The sequence below is a fragment of the Catharus ustulatus genome, chromosome 18 (assembly GCF_009819885.2).
Source record: "Catharus ustulatus isolate bCatUst1 chromosome 18, bCatUst1.pri.v2, whole genome shotgun sequence".
Lineage (NCBI taxonomy): Eukaryota > Metazoa > Chordata > Aves > Passeriformes > Turdidae > Catharus > Catharus ustulatus.
In genome coordinates, this window is record NC_046238.1 from 14,193,570 (window position 1) to 14,206,450 (window position 12,881).

The window sequence follows — 12,881 nt, forward strand, 5'->3', positions numbered from 1 at the left end:
GGAGAGACCTGTCGCGCTGCACAGATGGCTGTGGGGCTAGAGGCAAAAAAAAGGTTGATCTGATGACACAGGCTCATTGAGGTGCTTCTTGTCAGGAGCTTGTTGTGTGCACTTGTTTACCTGGGATCATTTCAGTGATCCATTGTGGAATTCCAGGTTGATATGAGACATTTTGTGCATTTATAGTGAGGTTTCTCTTTGGTGTCTTCAGGCAGACCGATCAGTAACAGGATGCAGTCTGAGTCTGCCAGGTTTTGATAACCTTCAAAGAGCTGATTGTGCTGTCCAGGAATCCTTACGGGCCTACTGACATGCCATATGGCAAAAAACAGAAAACTGCATAGTTCAGGAGCAATTTCTGAGGTTAAACACTGACACTTTGTCTGTTGATATTTTGTATTGTGTGATGTGCTTTGTTAAGTCTGTTTGAAAATGCCATTGGAGCCTGGAGAAGGGGAAAAGCTGAAATCCTAGAAATGGTGTCTTGCTGTTTCCTGCTTAAGCACCGGGAAGAAATATTCAAACTCCACCTACGGCATCTTACATCAAATGTGTGATTTTGCATCTGGGTTACTGCCTGGGATTAAAGTACCCAGGCATGCGGGTCAAGAGCAGTGTGTGGCCAGGTGTCCAAGAAGGCCAAGGACATGCTGACCTGTGTCAGCAAGAGAGGGGCAGCAGGAGCAGGGCAGTGCCCTGTGGCCTGTGCTGGGCAGCGCTGCGGCCGCAGCTGGAGTGCTGCGTGCAGTTGAGGGCCTCTGGGAAGCAGCAAGGCATTGAGGGGCTGCAGCATGTGCGCAGAAGGGCAAGGGAGTTGGGAGGGGTGGAAGCACAAGCTGAATGAGAGGGTGCTGAGGGAGCTTTAGCCTGGGAAAGGGAGGATCATGAGGGAGCTTGCAGGCACACTTCCAGAAATGCCTAGATGACGGTGCTCCCAACGCGGGCTGTTTGCATGCCAAGCATCCACTCACAGCATTGAGATGCCTTAGACGCTGCAGTAGGTACCATTGTGATAGTTTGGTTTGTTGGGTTGTTGGTTCACCAGGAGGAGAAGCCCTGCTAATTTTGTCTTTATTCATCAAGCGAAGGTGCTTTTGCTCAAGAGTTCCTTTTGCAGTACATGGTGAGATTCTGATTGTGCTTTAGTGTTGCATGTGTGCAGCAGCAACAGCTGGCTATTTGCTCATTTTCCATTTCAGAGCTTGGAAGACCTCAGAGCTCAATTTTCAGAGAGAATGTTGCTTGCTGAGAGTAGCCGAGGTGAAATATTGAATTAGGAGCCATATGCCTTAGAATCCCATTGTTATGACCGTTCATGGTTTTGCCTTTTTAAAGCAGGTGTAGAGCTGAAGAGAAATTAGGTTATAAATGACAGGCAATGACGTGTCTCTCCTGCTTCTATCTGTCCACAGAGGTCTGAAGCCATAGTTGGCTATCCAGTGAATGTCTCAGCTCCTGGAGAAGCAGCCATCGGAAAGAAAACTGCCGGGGAGTCTTCAGCAGTGGTCACGCCGCAGTCTGTCTGTCCCGAGGCGGTAAGTGCCAGTTCTAGCTGTTGCTGTCATTCCTGCAGGACAGAGCTGCAAGTGTCTGAGCAGGCAGAATTGCTGTTGGTGTCAGTGGATGCTGAGTGCTGGAGTCCTACCAGGAGCAAGCAATTGGCGCGAGGCAGTGAGAGCTGAAAAATGGGCTATGATGTGTCCTGTTTGGGCCCCGTGTTGCTGGCATTAGGAGAGGGGCCAGGCTGGAGCATGAAGACTGCCTGGTCCAGGGGAGGGAGCATTTCAACGTCATTGAGCTCAGCCTTGTGGGATGCGTAGGGGACTCTGTGGTCTGGAGAGAGCTGTCGCAATGCACAGAGTGGCCAAGGAGCTAGAGGCACAAAAGTGGTTGATCTGAGCACCCAGACTCTTTGGGGTGCTTTGTCCCCACGAGCTCCTTGAGTGTGTTTAGCTGGGACTATTTCAGAGACACATTGTGGGGTTGCAGCTTGAAGCGAGAGATGTGGTGCCTTTATTGCCAGGTGGTTCTTTTGCCTTTTGAGGCAGAGCACTCAGTAGCAGTTTACAGTCTGAGTCTGCTTGTTTTTGATAAGCTTCATGGATAGGACTGTGTTTTCCAAGAATTCTTATCAGCCTACTGATTGGTCGTGTTGCAAAAGACAGAAACTGCATATTCTGGGTGCATTCTGAGGCAAAACGCAGGGCGTCATGTGTCTTTGGATGCTTTCTGTTTTGTGGTCTGCCTCGCTTAACTCCATTTGAAAAATGACCATGGAGCCTTGAGTGGGGGTATAAAGCTGAAATCTTGGACTGCTGTCTTGTAAAGGTAAGAACAGGAAAAGACATCTTGGAAATTGGACAATGCTGTATCACACACAAGGCAGATATGCAACGTTGGGGTGGGCTGCCTCCCTGAGATAAGAAAGAGCCAGGGGCGCTGGAGGATAAACAGTTGGAGATGAGGCATTGTGTTGGCCAGGTGGCCAAGAAGGCCAAGGGCATGCTGGCCTGTGGTCAGCAAGAGTGGGGCAGCAGGAGCAGGGCAGTGCCCTGTGGCCTGTGCTGGGCAGCGCTGCGGCCGCAGCTGGAGTGCTGCGTGCAGTTGAGGGCCTCTGGGAAGCAGCAAGGCATTGAGGGGCTGCAGCATGTGCGGAGAAGGGCAAGGGAGTTGGGGAGGGGTGGAAGCACAAGCTGAATGAGTGGGTACTGAGGGAGCTTTAGCCTGGGGAAAGGGAGGATCATGAGGGAGCTTGCAGGCACACTTCCAGAAATGCCTAGATGACGGTGCTCCCAACGCGGGCTGTTTGCATGCCAAGCATCCACTCACAGCATTGAGATGCCTTAGACGCTGCAGTAGGTACCATTGTGATAGTTTGGTTTGTTGGGTTGTTGGTTCTCCAGGAGGAGAAGCCCTGCTAATTTTGTCTTTATTCAGCAAGCAAAGGTGCATTTGCTCAAGAGTTCCTTTTGCAGTACATGGTGATATTCTCATAGTGCTGTAGTGTTCAATGTGTGCAGCAGCAACAGCTGGCAATTTGCTTATTTTTTATTTCTGAGCTTGAAAGACCTCAGAGCTCAATTTTCAGAGAGAACGTTGCTTGCTGAGAGTAGCTAGGGTGGAATACTGAATTTGGAACCATATGCATTTCTATTGAAGCAACCCCTTTTCATGTAGCTGGAATGCCTTAGAATCCCATTGCTATGACAGTTCATGATTTTGCCTTTGTAAAGCAGGTGTAGTGCTGAGTAGAAATTAGCTTATAAATGACAGGTAATGACATGTCCTTTCTGCTTCTCTCTGTCCACAGAAGTCTGAACCCAGAGTAGACTATCCAGTGACTTTCTCAGCTCTTGGGCGAGAGGCCAAAGATGAGGCAACAGATCTGAAGTCCTCAGCAGTGGTCACACGACAATCTGTATATCCCGAGCCCGTAAGTGCCAGTTCTAGCTGTTGCTGTCATTCCTGCAGGACAGAGCTGCAAGTTTCTGAGCAGACAAAATTGCTCTTGGTGTCGGTAGATGCTGAGTGCTGGAGTCCTACCAGGAGCAAGCAATTGGCGCGAGGCAGTGAGAGCTGGAAAATGGGCTATGATGTGTCCTGTTTGGGCCCCGTGTTGCTGGCATTAGGAGAGGGGCCAGGCTGGAGTATGAAGGCTGCCTGGCCCAGGGGAGGGAGCATTTCAAGGACACTGAGCTCAGCCTTGTTGGATGCGTAGGGGACTCTGTGGTCTGGAGAGAGCTGTCGCAATGCACAGAGTGGCCAAGGAGCAAGAGGCACAAAAGTGGTTGATGTGAGCACCCAGGCTCTTTGGGGTGCTTTGTCCCCATGAACTCCTTGAGTGTGTTTACCTGGCACTATTTCAGAGACACATTGTGGGGTTGCAGCTTGAAATGAGAGATGTGGTGCCTTTGTTGCCAGGTGGTTCTTTTGCCTCTTCAGGCAGAGGGGTCATGTAGCAGAATGCCGACTGAGTCCGTCTGTCATTGATAAGCTGCAAAGAGCTCATTGTGTAGTCCGTGAATCCCTGTGGTCCTACTGGTATGCTATGTAGCCAAGGACGAAAACTACATAGTTTTGGCCCCATTACTGGGTCAAAACCCAGAGGCTACATGTGCGTCTCGATACTTTCTCTTGTGTGGTCTGCCTCGCTAACTCCATTTGAAAATGCCATTGGAGCCTTGAGTGGGGGATAAAGCTGAAATCCTTGGACTGCTGTCTTGTATAGGTAAGAACAGGAAAGACATCTTGGAATTGCCAATGCTGTATTTAAAGGCGGATGTGCAACTTTGGGGGTGGGCTGCTCCCTGAGATAAAAGGAGCCAGGGGCGCTGAGGAGAAGCAGTTGGAGATGAGGCAGTGTGTGGCCAGGTGGCCAAGAAGGCCAAGGGCATGCTGGCCTGTGTCAGCAAGAGTGGGGCAGCAGGAGCAGGGCAGTGTCCTGTGGCCTGTGCTGGGCAGCGCTGCGGCCGCAGCTGGAGTGCTGCGTGCAGTTGAGGGCCTCTGGGAAGCAGCAAGGCATGGGGCTGCAGCATGTGCGGAGAAGGGCAAGGGAGTTGGGGAGGGGTGGAAGCACAAGCTGAATGAGAGGGTGCTGAGGGAGCTTTAGCCTGGGGAAAGGGAGGATCATGAGGGAGCTTGCAGGCACACTTCCAGAAATGCCTAGATGACGGTGCTCCCAACGCGGGCTGTTTGCATGCCAAGCATCCACTCACAGCATTGAGATGCCTTAGACGCTGCAGTAGGTACCATTGTGATAGTTTGGTTTGTTGGGTTGTTGGTTCGCCAGGAGGAGAAGCCCTGCTAATTTTGTCTTTATTCAGCAAGCAAAGGTGCATTTGCTCAAGAGTTCCTTTTGCAGTACATGGTGATATTCTGATTGTGCTTTAGTGTTCCATGTGTGCAGCAGCAACAGCTGGCTATTTGCTCATTTTCCATTTCAGAGCTTGAAAGACCTCAGAGCTCAATTTTCAGAGAGAACGTTGCTTGCTGAGAGTAGCTAGGGTGGAATACTGAATTTGGAACCATATGCATTTCTATTGAAGCAGCCCCTTTTCATGTAGCCGGAATGCCTTAGAATCCCATTGTTATGACCGTTCATGATTTTGCCTTTTTAAAGCAGGTGTAGAGCTGAAGAGAAATTAGGTTATAAATGACAGGCAATGACATGTCTCTCCTGCTTCTATCTGTCCACAGAGGTCTGAAGCCATGGTAGACTATCCAGTGAATGTCTCAACTCCTGGAGAAGCGACCATAGAAAAGAAAACTGCCCGGGAGTCTTCAGCAGTGGTCACGCCACAGTCTGTCTGTCCCGAGGCGGTAAGTGCCAGTTCGTGCTGCTGCTGTCATTCCTGCAGGACAGAGCTGCAAGTGTCTGAGCAGGCAGAATTGCTGTTGGTGTCAGTGGATGCTGAGTGCTGGAGTCCTACCAGGAGCAAGCAATTGGCGCGAGGCAGTGAGAACTGGAAAATGGGCTATGATGTGTCCTGTTTGGGCCCCGTGTTGCTGGCATTAGGAGAGGGGCCAGGTTGGAGCATGAAGGCTGCCTGGCCCAGGGGAGGGGGCATTTCAAGGTCACTGAGCTCAGCCTTGTTGGATGCCTAGGGGACTCTGTGGTCTGGAGAGAGCTGTCGCAATGCACAGAGTGGCCAAGGAGCTAGAGGCACAAAAGTGGTTGATGTGAGCACCCAGGCTCTTTGGGGTGCTTTGTCCCCACGAGCTCCTTGAGTGTGTTTAGCTGGGACTAATTCAGAGACACATTGTGGGGTTGCAGCTTGAAGCGAGAGATGTGGTGCCTTTATTGCCAGGTGGTTCTTTTGCCTTTTGAGGCAGAGCACTCAGTAGCAGTTTACAGTCCGAGTCTGGTTGTTTTTCATAGGTTTTATGGATAGGACTGTGTTTTCCAAGAATTCTTATCAGCCTACTGATTGGTCGTGTTGCAAAAGACAGAAACTGCATATTCTGGGTGCATTTCTGAGGCAAAACGCAGGGGCGTCATGTGTCTTTGGATGCTTTCTGTTTTGTGGTCTGCCTTGATAACTGCATTTGAAAATGGCATTGGAGCCTGCAGAGGGTACATAGCTGAAAGAACTGGCACTGCTCTCTTGGCTTTTCAGGCGAAGGACAGGAAATACATCTTGAAATTACACATGGTGTGTCTTGAGTCAAATCTGCGTCTTTGCGTCTCGTGGGCTGCCAGGGATAAAAGGAGCCAAAGGTGGAGGTCAGGAGCAGCTGAAGATGAGGCAGAGTGTGGCCAGGTGGCCAAGAAGGCCAAGGGCATGCTGGCCTGTGTCAGCAAGAGTGGGGCAGCAGGAGCAGGGCAGTGCCCTGTGGCCTGTGCTGGGCAGCGCTGCGGCCGCAGCTGGAGTGCTGCGTGCAGTTGAGGGCCTCTGGGAAGCAGTAAGGCATTGAGGGGCTGCAGCATGTGCGGAGAAGGGCAAGGGAGTTGGGGAGGGGTGGAAGCACAAGCTGAATGAGAGGGTACTGAGGGAGCTTTAGCCTGGGGAAAGGGAGGATCATGAGGGAGCTTGCAGGCACACTTCCAGAAATGCCTAGATGACGGTGCTCCCAACGCGGGCTGTTTGCATGCCAAGCATCCACTCACAGCATTGAGATGCCTTAGACGCTGCAGTAGGTACCATTGTGATAGTTTGGTTTGTTGGGTTGTTGGTTCGCCAGGAGGAGAAGCCCTGCTAATTTTGTCTTTATTCATCAAGCGAAGGTGCATTTGCTCAAGAGTTCCTTTTGCAGTACATGGTGAGATTCTGATTGTGCTTTAGTGTTCCATGTGTGCAGCAGCAACAGCTGGCTATTTGCTCATTTTCCATTTCAGAGCTTGGAAGACCTCAGAGCTCAATTTTCAGAGAGAATGTTGCTTGCTGATAGTAGCCGAGGTGAAATATTGAATTAGGAGCCATATGCCTTAGAATCCCATTGTTATGACCGTTCATGATTTTGCCTTTTTAAAGCAGGTGTAGAGCTGAAGAGTAAATTAGCTTATAAATGACAGGTAATGACATGTCCTTTCTGCTTCTCTCTGTCCACAGAAGTCTGAACCCAGAGTAGACTATCCAGTGACTTTCTCAGCTCTTGGGCTAGAGGCCAAAGATGAGGCAACAGATCTGAAGTCCTCAGCAGTGGTCACACGACAATCTATATATCCCGAGCCCGTAAGTGCCAGTTCTAGCTGTTGCTGTCATTCCTGCAGGACAGAGCTGCAAGTTTCTGAGCAGGCAAAATTGCTCTTGGTGTCGGTAGATGCTGAGTGCTGGAGTCCTACCAGGAGCAAGCAATTGGCGCGAGGCAGTGAGAGCTGGAAAATGGGCTATGATGTGTCCTGTTTGGGCCCCGAGTTGCTGGCATTAGGAGAGGGGCCAGGCTGGAGTATGAAGGCTACCTGGCCCAGGGGAGGGAGCATTTCAAGGACACTGAGCTCAGCCTTGTTGGATGCCTTGGGGACTCTGTGGTCTAGAGAGAGTTGTCGCAATGCACAGAGTGGCCAAGGAGCTAGAGGCACAAAAGTGGTTGATCTGAGCACCCAGGCTCTTTGGGGTGCTTTGTCCGCACGAGCTCCTTGAGTGTGTTTAGCTGGGACTATTTCAGAGACACATTGTGGGGTTGCAGCTTGAAATGAGAAATGTGGTGCCTTTGTTGCCAGGTGGTTCTTTTGCCTCTTCAGGCAGAGGGGTCATGTAGCAGAATGCCGACTGAGTCCGTCTGTCATTGATAAGCTGCAAAGAGCTCATTGTGTAGTCCGTGAATCCCTGTGGTCCTACTGGTATGCTATGTAGCCAAGGACGAAAACTACATAGTTTTGGCCCCATTTCTGGGTCCAAACCCAGAGGCTACATGTGCGTCTCGATACTTTCTCTTGTGTGGTCTGCCTCGCTAACTCCATTTGAAAATGCCATTGGAGCCTTGAGTGGGGGATAAAGCTGAAATCCTTGGACTGCTGTCTTGTATAGGTAAGAACAGGAAAGACATCTTGGAATTGCCAATGCTGTATTTTAAGGCAGATATGCAACTTTGGGGGTGGGCTGCTCCCTGGGATAAAAGGAGCCAGGGGCGCTGAGGAGAAGCAGTTGGAGATGAGGCAGCGTGTGGCCAGGTGGCCAAGAAGGCCAAGGGCATGCTGGCCTGTGTCAGCAAGAGTGGGGCAGCAGGAGCAGGGCAGTGCCCTGTGGCCTGTGCTGGGCAGCGCTGCGGCCGCAGCTGGAGTGCTGCGTGCAGTTGAGGGCCTCTGGGAAGCAGCAAGGCATTGAGGGGCTGCAGCATGTGCGGAGAAGGGCAAGGGAGTTGGGAGGGGTGGAAGCACAAGCTGAATGAGTGGGTACTGAGGGAGCTTTAGCCTGGGGAAAGGGAGGATCATGAGGGAGCTTGCAGGCACACTTCCAGAAATGCCTAGATGACGGTGCTCCCAACGCGGGCTGTTTGCATGCCAAGCATCCACTCACAGCATTGAGATGCCTTAGACGCTGCAGTAGGTACCATTGTGATAGTTTGGTTTGTTGGGTTGTTGGTTCGCCAGGAGGAGAAGCCCTGCTAATTTTGTCTTTATTCATCAAGCGAAGGTGCTTTTGCTCAAGAGTTCCTTTTGCAGTACATGGTGAGATTCTGATTGTGCTTTAGTGTTCCATGTGTGCAGCAGCAACAGCTGGCTATTTGCTCATTTTCCATTTCAGAGCTTGGAAGACCTCAGAGCTCAATTTTCAGAGAGAATGTTGCTTGCTGATAGTAGCCGAGGTGAAATATTGAATTAGGAGCCATATGCCTTAGAATCCCATTGTTATGACCGTTCATGATTTTGCCTTTTTAAAGCAGGTGTAGAGCTGAAGAGAAATTAGGTTATAAATGACAGGCAATGACGTGTCTCTCCTGCTTCTATCTGTCCACAGAGGTCTGAAGCCATAGTTGGCTATCCAGTGAATGTCTCAGCTCCTGGAGAAGCAGCCATAGGAAAGAAAACTGCCGGGGAGTCTTCAGCAGTGGTCACGCCGCAGTCTGTTTGTCCCGAGGCGGTAAGTGCCAGTTCTAGCTGTTGCTGTCATTCCTGCAGGACAGAGCTGCAAGTGTCTGAGCAGGCAGAATTGCTGTTGGTGTCAGTGGATGCTGAGTGCTGGAGTCCTACCAGGAGCAAGCAATTGGCGCGAGGCAGTGAGAGCTGGAAAATGGGCTATGATGTGTCCTGTTTGGGCCCCGTGTTGCTGGCATTAGGAGAGGGGCCAGGCTGGAGCATGAAGGCTGCCTGGCCCAGGGGAGGGGGCATTTCAAGGTCACTGAGCTCAGCCTTGTTGGATGCCTAGGGGACTCTGTGGTCTGGAGAGAGCTGTCGCAATGCACAGAGTGGCCAAGGAGCTAGAGGCACAAAAGTGGTTGATCTGAGCACCCAGGCTCTTTGGGGTGCTTTGTCCCCACGAGCTCCTTGAGTGTGTTTAGCTGGGACTATTTCAGAGACACATTGTGGGGTTGCAGCTTGAAGCGAGAGATGTGGTGCCTTTATTGCCAGGTGGTTCTTTTGCCTTTTGAGGCAGAGCACTCAGTAGCAGTTTACAGTCTGAGTCTGCTTGTTTTTGATAAGCTTCATGGATAGGACTGTGTTTTCCAAGAATTCTTATCAGCCTACTGATTGGTCGTGTTGCAAAAGACAGAAACTGCATATTCTGGGTGCATTTCTGAGGCAAAACGCAGGGGCGTCATGTGTCTTTGGATGCTTTCTGTTTTGTGGTCTGCCTTGATAACTGCATTTGAAAATGGCATTGGAGCCTGCAGAGGGTACATAGCTGAAAGAACTGGCACTGCTCTCTTGGCTTTTCAGGCGAAGGACAGGAAATACATCTTGAAATTACACATGGTGTGTCTTGAGTCAAATCTGCGACTTTGCGTCTCGTGGGCTGCCAGGGATAAAAGGAGCCAAAGGTGGAGGTCAGGAGCAGCTGAAGATGAGGCAGCGTGTGGCCAGGTGGCCAAGAAGGCCAAGGGCATGCTGGCCTGTGTCAGCAAGAGTGGGGCAGCAGGAGCAGGGCAGTGCCCTGTGGCCTGTGCTGGGCAGCGCTGCGGCCGCAGCTGGAGTGCTGCGTGCAGTTGAGGGCCTCTGGGAAGCAGCAAGGCATTGAGGGACTGCAGCATGTGAGGAGAAGGGCAAGGGACTTGGGAGGGGTGGAAGCACAAGCTGAATGAGAGGTTGCTAAGGAAGCTTTAGCCTGGGGAAAGGGAGGATCATGAGGCAGCTTGCAGGCACACTTCCAGAAATGCCTAGATGACGGTGCTCCCAACGCGGGCTGTTTGCATGCCAAGCATCCACTCACAGCATTGAGATGCCTTAGACGCTGCAGTAGGTACCATTGTGATAGTTTGGTTTGTTGGGTTGTTGGTTCGCCAGGAGGAGAAGCCCTGCTAATTTTGTCTTTATTCAGCAAGCAAAGGTGCATTTGCTCAAGAGTTCCTTTTGCAGTACATGGTGATATTCTCATAGTGCTGTAGTGTTCCATGTGTGCAACAGCAACAGCTGGCAATTTGCTTATTTTTCATTTCAGAGCTTGAAAGACCTCAGAGCTCAATTTTCAGAGAGAACGTTGCTTGCTGAGAGTAGCTAGGGTGGAATACTGAATTTGGAACCATATGCATTTCTATTGAAGCAACCCCTTTTCATGTAGCCGGAATGCCTTAGAATCCCATTGCTATGACAGTTCATGATTTTGCCTTTGTAAAGCAGGTGTAGTGCTGAGTAGAAATTAGCTTATAAATGACAGGTAATGACATGTCCTTTCTGCTTCTCTCTGTCCACAGAAGTCTGAACCCAGAGTAGACTATCCAGTGACTTTCTCAGCTCTTGGGCTAGAGGCCAAAGATGAGGCAACAGATCTGAAGTCCTCAGCAGTGGTCACACGACAATCTGTATATCCCGAGCCCGTAAGTGCCAGTTCTAGCTGTTGCTGTCATTCCTGCAGGACAGAGCTGCAAGTTTCTGAGCAGACAAAATTGCTCTTGGTGTCGGTAGATGCTGAGTGCTGGAGTCCTACCAGGAGCAAGCAATTGGCGCGAGGCAGTGAGAGCTGGAAAATGGGCTATGATGTGTCCTGTTTGGGCCCCGTGTTGCTGGCATTAGGAGAGGGGCCAGGCTGGAGTATGAAGGCTGCCTGGCCCAGGGGAGGGAGCATTTCAAGGACACTGAGCTCAGCCTTGTTGGATGCGTAGGGGACTCTGTGGTCTGGAGAGAGCTGTCACAATGCACAGAGTGGCCAAGGAGCTAGAGGCACAAAAGTGGTTGATTTGAGCACCCAGGCTCTTTGGGGTGCTTTGTCCCCACGAGCTCCTTGAGTGTGTTTACCTGGAGCTATTTCAGAGACACATTGTGGAGTTGCAGCTTGAAGCGAGAGATGTGGTGCCTTTATTGCCAGGTGGTTCTTTTGCCTCTTCCGGCAGAGGGGTCAAGTAGAAGTGCGCAGTCTGAGTCGACCTGTCGTTGATAAGCTGCAAAGAGGTGATTGTGTTTTCTGTGAATCCCTGTTGGCCTACTGCTGTCCTGTGGGTCAAAGGCGGAAAACTGCATAGTTGTGGTCCAATTTCTGGGACAAAACCCAGAGGCTACATGTGTGTGGATACTTTCTCCTGTGTGGTGTCCCTGTTTTCCATTTGAAAATGCCATTGGAGCCTTCAGAGGGAGAAAAGCTGAAATCCTTGTCCTGCCGTCTTGTGTTGCTAAGAAGTGGAAAGACATCTTGGAATTCCCGATGCTGTATTTTGCAGCAAAAGTGCAAATTTAAACCTGGGCTTCTCCCTGGGACAAAAGGAGCCAGGGGCACTGCGAAATAGCAGCTGAAGATGAGGCAGAGTGTGGTCAGGTGACCAAGAAGACCAAGGGCATGCTGGCCTGTGTCAGCAAGAGTGGGGCAGCAGTAGCAGGGCAGTGCCCTGTGGCCTGTGCTGGGCAGCGCTGCGGCCACAACTGGAGTGCTGTCCGCAGTTGAGGGCTTCTGGGAAGCAGCAAGGCATTGAGGGGCTGCAGCATGTGCGGAGAAGGGCAAGGGAGTTGGGGAGTGCTGGATGCACAAGCTGAATGAGAGGGTGCTGAGGGAGCTTTAGCCTGGGGAAAGGGAGGATCATGAGGCAGCTTGCAGGCACACTTCCAAAAATGCCTAGATGACGGTGCTCCCAACGCGGGCTGTTTGCATGCCAAGCATCCCCTCAAGACATTGAGATGCCTTAGACTCTGCAGTCGGTGCCATTTTGATTATTTTCTTTGCTGGGTTGTTGGTTCGCCAGGAGAAGAAGCCCTGCTCATTTTGTCTTTATTCAGCAAGCAAAGGTGCTTTTGCTGACGAGCTGCTTTTGCAGTACATGGTGAGATTCTGATACTGTTTTAGTTTTCCATGTCTTCTTCAGCAACAGTTGGCTAATTCCTCATTTTCTATTTCAGTGCTTGAAAGACCTGAGAACTGGATTTTCAGAGAGAACTTTGCTTGCTGATAGTAGCCGGGGTGGAATATTGAATTTGGAGCCATATACAGTTCCTTTGAAGCAGTCCCTTTTCATGTAGCCGGAATGCCTTAGAATCCCATTGCTATGACAGTTCCTGATTTTGCCTTTGTAAAGCAGGTGTAGAGCTGAAGAGAAATTCGTTTTTGTATGACAGGTAATAACGTGTCCCTTATAATGCTCTCTGTCCACAGAGGGCTGAAGACCTAGAATACTATCCAGTGACTTGCTCCGCTTTGGGAGAAGAAACCAAAAATGAGGAAACTGACCTGATGTCTTCAGATGCTGTTACACTTACAGTCTGGAGATCCCTGAGGCCGTAAGTGCCTAGTTCTTGCTGTTGCTGTCATTACCTGCAGGACAGAACTTCAAATTTCTGAAGCAGGCAGAATTGCTGTTGGTGT